General features: G+C 40.5%; 1 long non-coding RNA gene across 7 annotated transcripts; it reads left to right on the forward strand.

Annotated features, from left to right (window-relative positions):
• Positions 1 to 1,807: 1,807 nt before the first annotated feature.
• LOC124705412 lies at positions 1,808 to 10,296 on the forward strand. Of its 7 annotated transcripts, none has more exons than XR_007003990.1 (10): positions 1,808 to 2,296; positions 2,370 to 2,546; positions 2,885 to 4,192; positions 4,334 to 4,429; positions 5,558 to 5,711; positions 5,983 to 6,182; positions 7,090 to 7,324; positions 7,426 to 7,569; positions 9,140 to 9,713; positions 10,245 to 10,296. It is a non-coding gene; the product is annotated as an uncharacterized LOC124705412 (long non-coding RNA). The 7 variants fall into 7 exon arrangements; XR_007003992.1 differs by lacking the exon at positions 10,245 to 10,296 and having other exon boundaries at positions 1,812 to 2,296; positions 9,140 to 9,391; positions 9,474 to 9,846; XR_007003991.1 differs by lacking the exon at positions 10,245 to 10,296 and having other exon boundaries at positions 1,819 to 2,156; positions 2,231 to 2,296; positions 9,140 to 9,846.
• Positions 10,297 to 10,743: the final 447 nt, after the last annotated feature.

The following is a 10,743-nucleotide window of genomic DNA, read 5'->3' on the forward strand; positions in this document are numbered from 1 at the left end:
ACTAAAAACAAGACTTTACTATATGCCAATTCATGCTAAACCAGTGAGAATACATACCTGTAACTCTGTGAAGGAGTTATTAGAAAGGTAGATAGAGCCATAGGAGGTGTTATATGCGGGGTATGTACATGGGCCCGCCATATTCCCGCAAGCTCGGCATCGGGATGGTGAAGGAAACATGGGAGGTACTACTGGTGCGTAGCGCTGAATGTAAGTGGAAGAATTAGGTTGTGTAAAGTGCATAGTTCAGAGCAATGCAAATGTTGACAAGCGAGTGCATAACACTATGTTACAAAGCTGAGCAGTCAAAATTTAGTGTATGATGAATATAAGCATGCTAATTTGGTGTTTCCGAATTCCAAAAAGCATTAGACAGAGCCGGTGATAATATCAGACATAAATCATGGCATGTATATGTGGCTTAAGAAAATATACCGAACCCTTGGATGGTTACGGCCCGGCTGGTCCTTGGACTTGAGCTTATATAAGCATCCAGAAGGTGGGGCTGACAATAACTTGGTGGCAGCCTCTGCAGATGCCTCATCAGCAGCAGTTGCAATCCTTTTGACCAATGAAGGCTTAGCAGTTTCGATCGCATATGAAAATTGAAGAGCAACGGACATCAACGAGTGATATATAAAATGAATCTATGAGACAACGATGCATATAGTGCTTGGATGTAAGTGGAAGAATAGGGTTGTGTGTGTTTCGAACTATTGGTAAGCATTAGACAAAGCCGGCAATAAACGAGACAAATCAAATCATGTATGAGGATTAAGAAAATATACCTGCTATCGAAAAGGATACCACCCGAGCTGGCCCGTGGCCTTGTGCTTGAGGAGGTTTTCGGAAGATGGTGGCGGCACCATCGTCTTCACAGACGAGCCTCATCAGGATCATTTTTTATCCATTTGAGTAGAGGCACAGAAGCTTCATCCTGCATATGAATAGCAATAGAACTCATCATTGATATTTAATAAATCTGTGAGATAGACTGATGCAAATAGTGCGGGATGTAAGTGGAAGAATAGGGTTGTGCATAGACAACAGTTGACAACAATGCAAATGATTACAAAAGAAGCCAACGGAACTCAACAGTTTATATACTTGGATGAGACAGATCTGAAAAGTGAAAAATTAGTGTATGATGATTGTAAGCAAACGCAGTGTTTCTGAACTTTTGGTAAGCATTAGGCAAAGCCAATAGTAATTAAACGAGATAATAATAAAATCATGTATGTGGATTAAGAAAATATACCAGATTCATTAAAAGGTCACCACCAAGCTGGCCCATGGCCTCGTGCTTGTAGAGGTTTTCGGATGATGGTGCCGGCACCATCGTCCTCACAACAGCCTCATCAGCCTCATTTTGCATCCACTTGAGTAAAGCCGCAGCAGTTTCAGCCTGCATAAGAATGGGAACAGATCTCAGCAGTGATATTGAATGACTCTGAGACAGACTGGTGCATATAGTGCTGGATGTAAGTGGAAGGGTATGGCTGTGTATCTAAAAGTATAATTGCTGCACCCCCATGGGGCATGCAGAGGCCATCCACGATAGGCCACCCGGCGCGTTGGGGCTGGCGTGCGACTCAGTTTCGCGTTCAGCAGCTGAGCCACGTGTCATTGGACTATTGGGCATGGATGGCCCGCGTGAGACAAAACCATCCATGGCCAACGAACCCTATCTCTATTCCCCTCCACAACCTCCTCGCACGTCTCAGCCCCGCCGCCGGCCGCCTCGCGCCCTCCTAGCCCTGCCGCTACCTCGTGCGCCTCCGCCGGCTCCTCCTCTGCGCCTCCTCCGGCTTCTCCTCTGCACATCCACTGGCTCCTTCTTTATCTCCTCTTTTGCGTCGAAACCCTATCCCAATCCTCTCCAATCCCGCAGCCGCCGCCTCCCTTGCTCCGGCGAGCCGCCGCCGGCCTCCTCTTCGGCGAGTGTTGTCGGCTGCGTCCTCCCAAATCTCTGCACTCATCTCTCCCCCAATCCCCTCCTCCATCTCTCCCCAAATCCCCTCCAGTTCCTCTTCGCCTCTTATCCTCCGCTGGTCTTCTCCATGGCTGGAGAGGCAAAGGGAACCATGGCACCATGGATGAGGAGACGGAGCTCGATGTGGAGGAGCACCCGTGATGTCCCAGCAGCGCCCAGGGAGGTGGAGCAATATTTTTTACCTAGGCTTCCCATCTCCTTCCTAAAACTTCTTCTTATTTGCTTCCCTGTTGTAAGGTTGCAGGTGTGCTGGCAAGGTGTTTGTGTAAATGCCTTAGGGAAAAAACTGCTATGAAAAAGATGGTGAGTTATGTGCATCTGGACAAATGCATGTTGTGGTAAGTTGTGTGTGTTGATTTTAGTCTCCTCCATGCAGCTCGAGATGCTACTGCCCTCATACCCATCAACCCATCAAGGAGAGGCTACTCGTGCTGCAACAATTGGACACATGACATTGATTCCAACCAGGAGGATGTGTTGGCCGCTGCTGTGCACCGCCGTCACGCCGCTCGTGTCGGGGCCAGCAGCTGAAGATCATTCGACTAGTGCCAAGGTACCAAGGCCTAATCACCAGGCTTGCTTCTTATCTTGTTCCTCCAAACCTTTAGTTTATTTAGGATAGGATATTTCCAACTTAGTCTCACCTAGGCGTTCATATCTGCTCTATGGCCTGGGTATGCAGGGAAGAGAATCCGGAGTAGGTGATTTAGTGTTTGATGTTTCTGCACAACGTGGCTGCTTCCAATGGCCACGGACCAATTTGCCCTGATGGAGTATTGATGATAGTTATTTTCCTTTGAAATAGTTCATAGTTATGAGAGGATTGATGATAGTTATTTTCCTTTTCCATTGCAAAATGATTAATTTCATCCATGGGTTTTGGTAGTGCAGATTGGCGTATGAGGCACTGATGGTGCTGGCTGGCCGCCGAAGGTAGAAGGATAAGCGCAAATTCGTCAACATGGACAATTTACTCTGGACGTTGGACATGGAGGGTATAGTAAAGAAGTGCAAATTCATCAACATGGACAATTTACTCTGGACACGGATGGTACGGTAAAGGTTTGTTAGTTCATATTGGACAGAGGTATATAGTTCAAGTTTTCTACTCCGTACTTCATAAACTAATCAAAGGACGCATACTTATCTTTGAAACACAATCTCAATGATTAGTGTCTTTATGCGACCAGTGAAATAGTAAAAGAAGAGCAGAAACCACTCTTATTTATGATTTTACTGTTTTGGCTCTCTAATGTCTTGCTTGTTTTGCAAAGTAATAAAATCCTCTAGTGTTCAAAAAATTCATTAGCTATGGTTTTCCACACCTCGGCCTACTTCGTATGAATACAGATAACTGGGATACACACAGGTTTTGATATTTAGTGTCTTCGTTTTGTTGTTTGCTAAATTTTGGGTTGTGATTTTGTTGTTTACTAATGAAATAATTATGCTCCAGATAAGGGTTCTTGCACATCACTAAGCACTATTCAGCTTGTTCTCTTAAATAAAATTACCTGCTTATTTCGTGTACCTGCGTATTTCTTGCTTATGTATGTGTTTAAATTACAATAGATTTTGTAATTGCTATGTGTAGTAGTCTGTACATTCTCTGTGTACTTGTTCACAGACTATTTATCGTCGATTTGTATTAATATTTAATATACTGTTTTACCGGTGGTTCAATAGTGTGAAAGGAGGCGGTCGTGGTGCCTCAAGCATGCAGAAGTAGTTGTTAAGGTTGCTGCCCAACACTTTGTTGGAGATGATCGCAAGTGGAGCTTCCTTGCTCATACACATGTGTTTCTTTTTCTTGGTTTTATATCTGTAACTGTGATGTATTTCTAGCTTGTTCCAGATAACTTGTAAATGTTGTGGAACATTTCAGGGGATGTGTGGATGTGACAGGTCATCCGCCTTCAGAGAGAGAGGCTACAAGATGCCCTTACAGGAAGGGGAGGTGGAGAATGAAGAGGAGGGTATTATTGCAGATAATCATGGAGCCAAATGTAACGGTGTGTCAGTCATCTATCCGATGAATGGACATCCCCAAAAGTCCATGAGATTGGGTCTAATGGTCTGGATGGAACAGCTGGATTTATTTCATAAGTTTGGAGGGAAGAGCAGTAGCTTCTTTGAATGCAAAGATGATGTCAGATGCAATGTGGATGACGAGGCTCTAACCTACTCCTGTTCCACCTGGTATCTTATCTTTTACTGAACAACTATTATGGTTCCCACATTGGGATGCTTATCTATTATTTTCATAAGCATTGTATTATTTTAATTATGGGATTGTACTTCCTTCTTTATTTACTTGTTTGTTCTGTGTCGTGCATGCAGTGATGGAGGTTGAGAACCCAATTTGCAACTATAGTCTTCTAAAGGGGTTTCTGGGCGCTTGTTTATGTCAGCGGAGGCCGTTCACACATACCTATGGTTAGTATCGTTCGTTATGGAGCTCATAAGTCTTGGTATTCACTCACATGCAATAGTCCTAAATCATAGGGCTAGGAAATAGAACTGTAGGATTTCTTTGACATACTATAAGTTATTTTGAAGCAGTTCGCTCCATCTAATATTTGGAACAGAGCATGGCTTATTAAAGTGTACTTCATTGATTCTTGCAATTAAAGCTAGCTGTTTTTAATGTACGTTATGGTTTATTTGCAAAAAACATGACCATGAAAGAAGGCTGGAGCAAAAATGCTGGTGTGGCTGCTCTTCCATACAAATGTCTTCAATTCCTACAATTAAATTTGCATTTTATTTTGTCTCTTACAAGGACTAGACGCATGCTTTTTAAATTTACCTTATAGTGTATTTTCAGGTTTCACTATACCTTTAGTGTTTCTTTTTTCTATCTTTCTCATTTTATGGAGAAAAATAAAGAGAAGAAACAATAATTGTTATTTGTCGCTTTCAGTTTGTATTTAAATTTGGGCTACACTACCAATGCAATGAAAACCAGATATGGTATGCCTCTTTGATATGCGATCGCTATCTCTGGTGTGTCGCAGCTATCATAGATGTTTGTGAGTACATCTTTAGTTTCTACTGCTAATTGAAAAGTTCCCTGCTGGTGCAGTGAATGCCTAATTGAAGTTATAGCTTAATTTGAGACTGTATCAATTTTCGCAAAAATCTGTAAAGAGGAAAGCTTTTAATCTGTTCATTGAACTTTCTTTCCTACATTTATTTGTCAGCTATCTCCTACCATCTATTAGCAAATTTAAAGTTAATATGCTCAATAGTATGTTTGCTTTAAAGTTAAAAGGCTAGCAAATTTCTCCCAGATGTTCAAAATTTATATTCTTATTCCCTTTTCCAATTGTACTATGGATTTGCCTTAATTTTTTGGTAAAAAATGATCTGAACTATCCACACGAGCTTTTGTTTCATTTTCTTGGTCATGATGGTGGTGATGCTATGATCTTGATTCTTGATCAAGCTCACAGAATGCACGGGCAGTATATGTAAACCTACACATTGGTTTGGATTGATCATTCTTGTGGTGGTTCATTTACTCAAATCAGTTCACACCTGATCTCTACAATTATCTTGCAGGAAACTTAAGAAAGAAGTAATGCATGCCACTCTGGTAAAAGACATCTCACCTTGATCTCAACGGAATGTTCTTGTGTGTGTTTCGTGGATCTGGGAGAACAATGACCAAGAACAGAATGTGTATGAATTGGGTTACATTTTTGTTGACCAACTGGTACCTCCTGAACGCTCAATTTCTTGATCCCTTCATGATGACCTACACATGAGATTCATGCAGTTAGCTTAGCCGTCTCATTCTGTTATCCGTAGATATTTACTCAACCTTCAAATGATAAAATCTATGACAATATCTTTCATCTGAGCATTCGGATTTTTTTGGTTCCACGGTTATCATCTACATATGAAACGCTTACAATTACCTCGACTTGTTCATCTTTTTTTACTAACTGCCAACATAGTCAACTTGTTCATCTTCTTTTTACTAGCTGCCACTACATAATCTTCTAGAGAGGTTTGATCGAGGTATATATCTTGGCGTTCCAGATGAGCACGGAAGAAATAAAATTCTAATGATGCTTACACAAAACTGTAAACTGAAAGCAGATGGCCGATTTGACCTGCTAAAGATGGCACGAGCTATACCAGGATTTGTTCGGCACCATGCGATGTCATGCTCGACACCAAGGTCTGCTACCCGACCTAACCTATGCCCCTATTACATGTTCAAGTTTATTGCTCTATCTTTGATTCTTTTGGATAAGTGTGAATTACTTCGTATGGATGGACCGCAAAATATTTTCAAATTTGCACTTATTAGTTTCATCAATTTGGGGACTTCCACAACGTGCTGGTTTGGTAGCTTTCAGAAAAGTAGCATATTTTGCTCGGACATACATCAAATAAACACACTTTTTTTAGTTTTAAGCATCTAAATTGTTACTGTGATCAAGGTAGTTACTTGTCGTGATTTGTACACTAATGTTCTTATAATTAGATTTATGTCTTTTGGTATAGAAGCCCTAGATCTAGCAAAATTAATTAGGATTCATGTTAAATTTTGGTGTTAAAATTGGCTGATTACAATTTGTCCCTTCACCACGTTGCATCTGCTGTACTATGTATGATCTACCAACTGGGTTTCTGTCATCTTCATTAATAATGGGCATTCTAACCGATTTCCTAATGAAATTTTCTGCGCTATATTTGAATTAAAAAATCTGTTAGTATGCTCAATAATAATAAGACCTTTTCTATAACAATAAAATCCATCCATATCCTTATGTTTATATGGTCTACTACACATTGATCATATCACCATGCATCTCCCTTGATCACAGGTAATAGGTATTAGTTATTTAAAAATGAAAGAATGTTTTTTCTCTGCAAAATCCACTAATATTTTTTGCTCAGGTTGATTGCAGCAAGGCATGATAGTTTTTTTTTGCAATATATATTACACATGTTCAAAGTTTTTCATTTGAGGCTTGTGCCATTTGCTAGAAAATAGAAGTTGAAATCAGATTTGTGATTCCATGAGCTTTAATTTTTATTTTGACCTTACGTTTCATATACTCACTTTATTCCACTTGCAGAGGCTACAAAAAAGATCAATTATTACTTAATGGGTGTCATAGATGAAAGTCCTTTCATCAGTTCAACTCTGCAGCCTACCAGCAGCTTGCTCTCAGGATAATCCCAAAAGGTGTTTCAGTAATAGATACCATTTCTTCATTAGTTCAGTATCCGGGCCGCATGGGCGTGAAGGCTTTTTTTCATCGGTTCAATATATATCTTTGCCACATGTGTATGAAATCGAATAGGTTACAGGTTCGTGACATTTTAATTGTGTTTTAACAACGCATTATTACTACCTTTAAAGAAATAACTTGGTGTTTCGAGTGATTATCTTTTTTTTTGTGTATCCGCAGTTGGCAATGCAAGCAATCTGAGTGAAAGAATTCATACCTCGAGGGTCTCAAAGGAATTTTGTTGCGCGTGTATCCCAGATCTGGGAGAACATGGATCAAGAACAAAATGTCTCTGAACTAGGGTTCATTCTTGTGGAGAAACTGGTACCTTCTGAACATTGAGATACTCGATCCCTCCATCATTACCTACACATGAGGTCCATGAGTTAGCATGGCCTTATCATCAAATTATTCATCAGTACTTACTCATCCTTTAGATAATGGAAACTATAACAGTATATATCATCTAAGCTCATTTAGTAATCTATCAGTGTTTGCTCTACTCTAAAAATGCTTTACCTTTCAATATATTGTAGAATTTACTTGCTAGCTGAATATTTGCATCAATGATTTTGCCATCGTCGCTTGCTAACTGAATATTTATATCCTTGATTTTGCCATCATCCTCTGCACAAAAAATGCATGCAATTAGCTTGGTCTGGATGCTCAATTTTTTAAGACACAACACAACTAGCAGTACGTTTCAGCCTATAGTGCCACTAATTGTCAGAAGAGTTGTTAGTTGTTTATACAGGATGCACACTAAGGCTAGACTGCATGGACAAATTCAAGAAGATACTGAAGAAGGACTTGATCTACAAGCTCAAATCTTTCATGATTGTCTCTGCCTGGCCCAAATACAGGACACCACATCACCGTACAAAATAAGAATTACTCAGAACACAAAAATCATTGAGGTTGTACCAGAACCTGAAAATTTTACTCTGTATAAACAAAGTAGAGTATCCCACACATACTTGGAAGAGGTAGGTACTAACCTGATAGACAGCCGATGTATAATTAAGCTATCTTATGTAATGCTCCTTAAGGCGTATGATAACTACAACTTTATGTATAATTAGCCAGCTTAGTTAGCAATGTGGTACCAGTCTATTATATGTACCTCAAGACTATCTTATGTGATGCTACTTAAAATAGGTGCTCTTGCAGGCTTCTGAGATTCAGCACCTAGAAGAATTTTGTGTATGCTTATTTAGCTTAGTAGAATTATAGTACCAGTCTACTAAATATGCTTCCTCTAGGCTCTTCTCTTTTTTTAAGTGCTACAGACTTTGGCATGTCCACTTACAGATCTTTCAAGCATTTACCAGATCAGCTGAAGAAACCCATAAAGTGGTGCAAACTTTGGTGTGTTCATTTACAGACTCTGCAAACATCACATCATCTAAACAAGCTTTACATTTGCCTGCAATAAGCTGCTACTGAATGTAATTCAGAAACACGCCACCTTAATAAAGCTAAAATTGGGTGGCAGTGCCATTCCATAAACTTGTGAAACGAGAAAGAGTTCATCCCATTTCCGTTAGTTACTTTGTTGCTGCTGGTTGTGAATGTTCAGCTTATTTATTTTTCTTTTCTGCTTTCACATTCCACCAAATTACTGAAGATGTTTGTGTGTCTACTTCCTTTCGTTTCTTCTTGCTCTCTTCTTGAGGATCGATCTAATTTGTTACTTTGTTGTTTATGTCTACACATATTTACTTTCTTCTAGGTATCACAAGTTTAATGTAGAAAAAATAAAGACACACAATTTTTTTTTTTTTTTGCTTTCAGTAGCATAAGAAGGAAGAACATACCTATCATCCGATTGACTGATAAAATTGGTGCCCACAGGAAATAGCATCTTGGCCCGGCGTCCCCTTCTGGCCTTTAGTCCTCGCGTTGCCGACTTGCCATTGCCATCCCCAGCAGCTCTGATCACGCATGACTGTTGGCAATCGACGCCGTACTGGCGTTTGGCGTTTGCCGTTCCAGCCTCGCCTACAATGACGACGACTGACGCCACAGTACCGGTGGACATTGGGGATGGTCCACGCCGGTGAGATGGTCTCCCCAGGCACGGCCGCCACCCTTGCAGGACTTCGCCGGATACAGGGCTGCGTCCGGCCTTCCTAGCGACCTCCTGGTCAGTTGTACAACCTATGCTCCACCTGCGGAAGCAATCACTTAATCACTTATGGCGATGTGATTATTGCTGCCCATGTTAGCGCCTCCGTCCACCGCACTACCCGGCATGCTGATGGGATCAAGCACTCAAATTGGTGATGTTTTTTGCGTCAAGACAGACGGTGCTGACGAACTATTGAATCATATTGATGTGCATTTGAGCATGCTCACCTGCATAAACTAGAATCAGAGGCAGAGTGAGAAAGGGGATCTGGAGAAGAAAAGCAATCTTGGCGTACGACTCTGTATAGTGCCTGAAAGCGGTGCTGCCCGCGTGTCAGGTGCATGTTTTGTCCTCTGCTTCTCCTTTTTTGGTATAATAACTTGTCATGTCGTGTGTGCTTTATTTTTACTATAGGCACACGAATGGGCATCCGAACTTTTTTCCCGATCAAAATAAGCCTGATTATTGTATGTGTGCTGAATTAATGCCCCTGGCGGCAGCGTAGTGTGTTTATATTTAGTTTACCACAAAATAAAACGAATGTTAGCCCAAAATAGAAGTAAACATGTTGGCAATTCACCTTCTCTGCTTTATAATTCCATTAAATCTTCCAAGGAACAAACTACCCTGCAAAATATTTCCACTCCAAATGGTAACTAAAACGCATCCTTATAGAAATTTACTGAATATAGTGTTGTTTAGACATCGATACATACCGAGTTAAAGTACAAGTCATGTATTGTTTTGTGAGAATAAATAAATTTGAGCAGTAGAATACATGGTATTTTGACTACAAGAAAGTACATCTCACATATACTTGCAATCAGTGCTCCTGATTTTCCCTATGTTGTACTACTAAATTATGCAGTGTGTGAGAACCAACCTGAGGTTGGGTGGTTAGAAGGATGGTTGTATCCCCAGCCCACCAGAGTTCAAACCCTAAATTTGACATATGTGTGTCTCATAAAGACGGAATATTCATTCAGTGGGAGGCGACGTTCCCGTCGACAGCGAGGCGTCTGTGGTGATTTCGTCAATATCAAGATCCAATCCACCGGCTCAGTCTTACGAATGTGCTCATAGGTGTAGGGTGTGCGTTTGTGCGTTCATAGGGATGAGTGTATGTGCGTATATGTGAGCGCCTGCGTTTGTACTATGTTTCTCAAAACAAATATGCAGTGTCTTTCCTATGAGTGATAGCCGTTTCTTTTAACGATATATTGTTTGGATTGCATAAATGTTTGTTTGACGAGTTATCTACGTGAATCCTTGCTAATAACTGTAACCTATGATGATTTTGATGTTCTTTTTTCAACCTCATTTTTATCATTTTTATACATATTATTCATCGGCATGAGTTTCACGGG

The sequence above is a fragment of the Lolium rigidum genome, chromosome 4 (genome assembly GCF_022539505.1).
Source record: "Lolium rigidum isolate FL_2022 chromosome 4, APGP_CSIRO_Lrig_0.1, whole genome shotgun sequence".
Classification (NCBI taxonomy): domain Eukaryota; kingdom Viridiplantae; phylum Streptophyta; class Magnoliopsida; order Poales; family Poaceae; genus Lolium; species Lolium rigidum.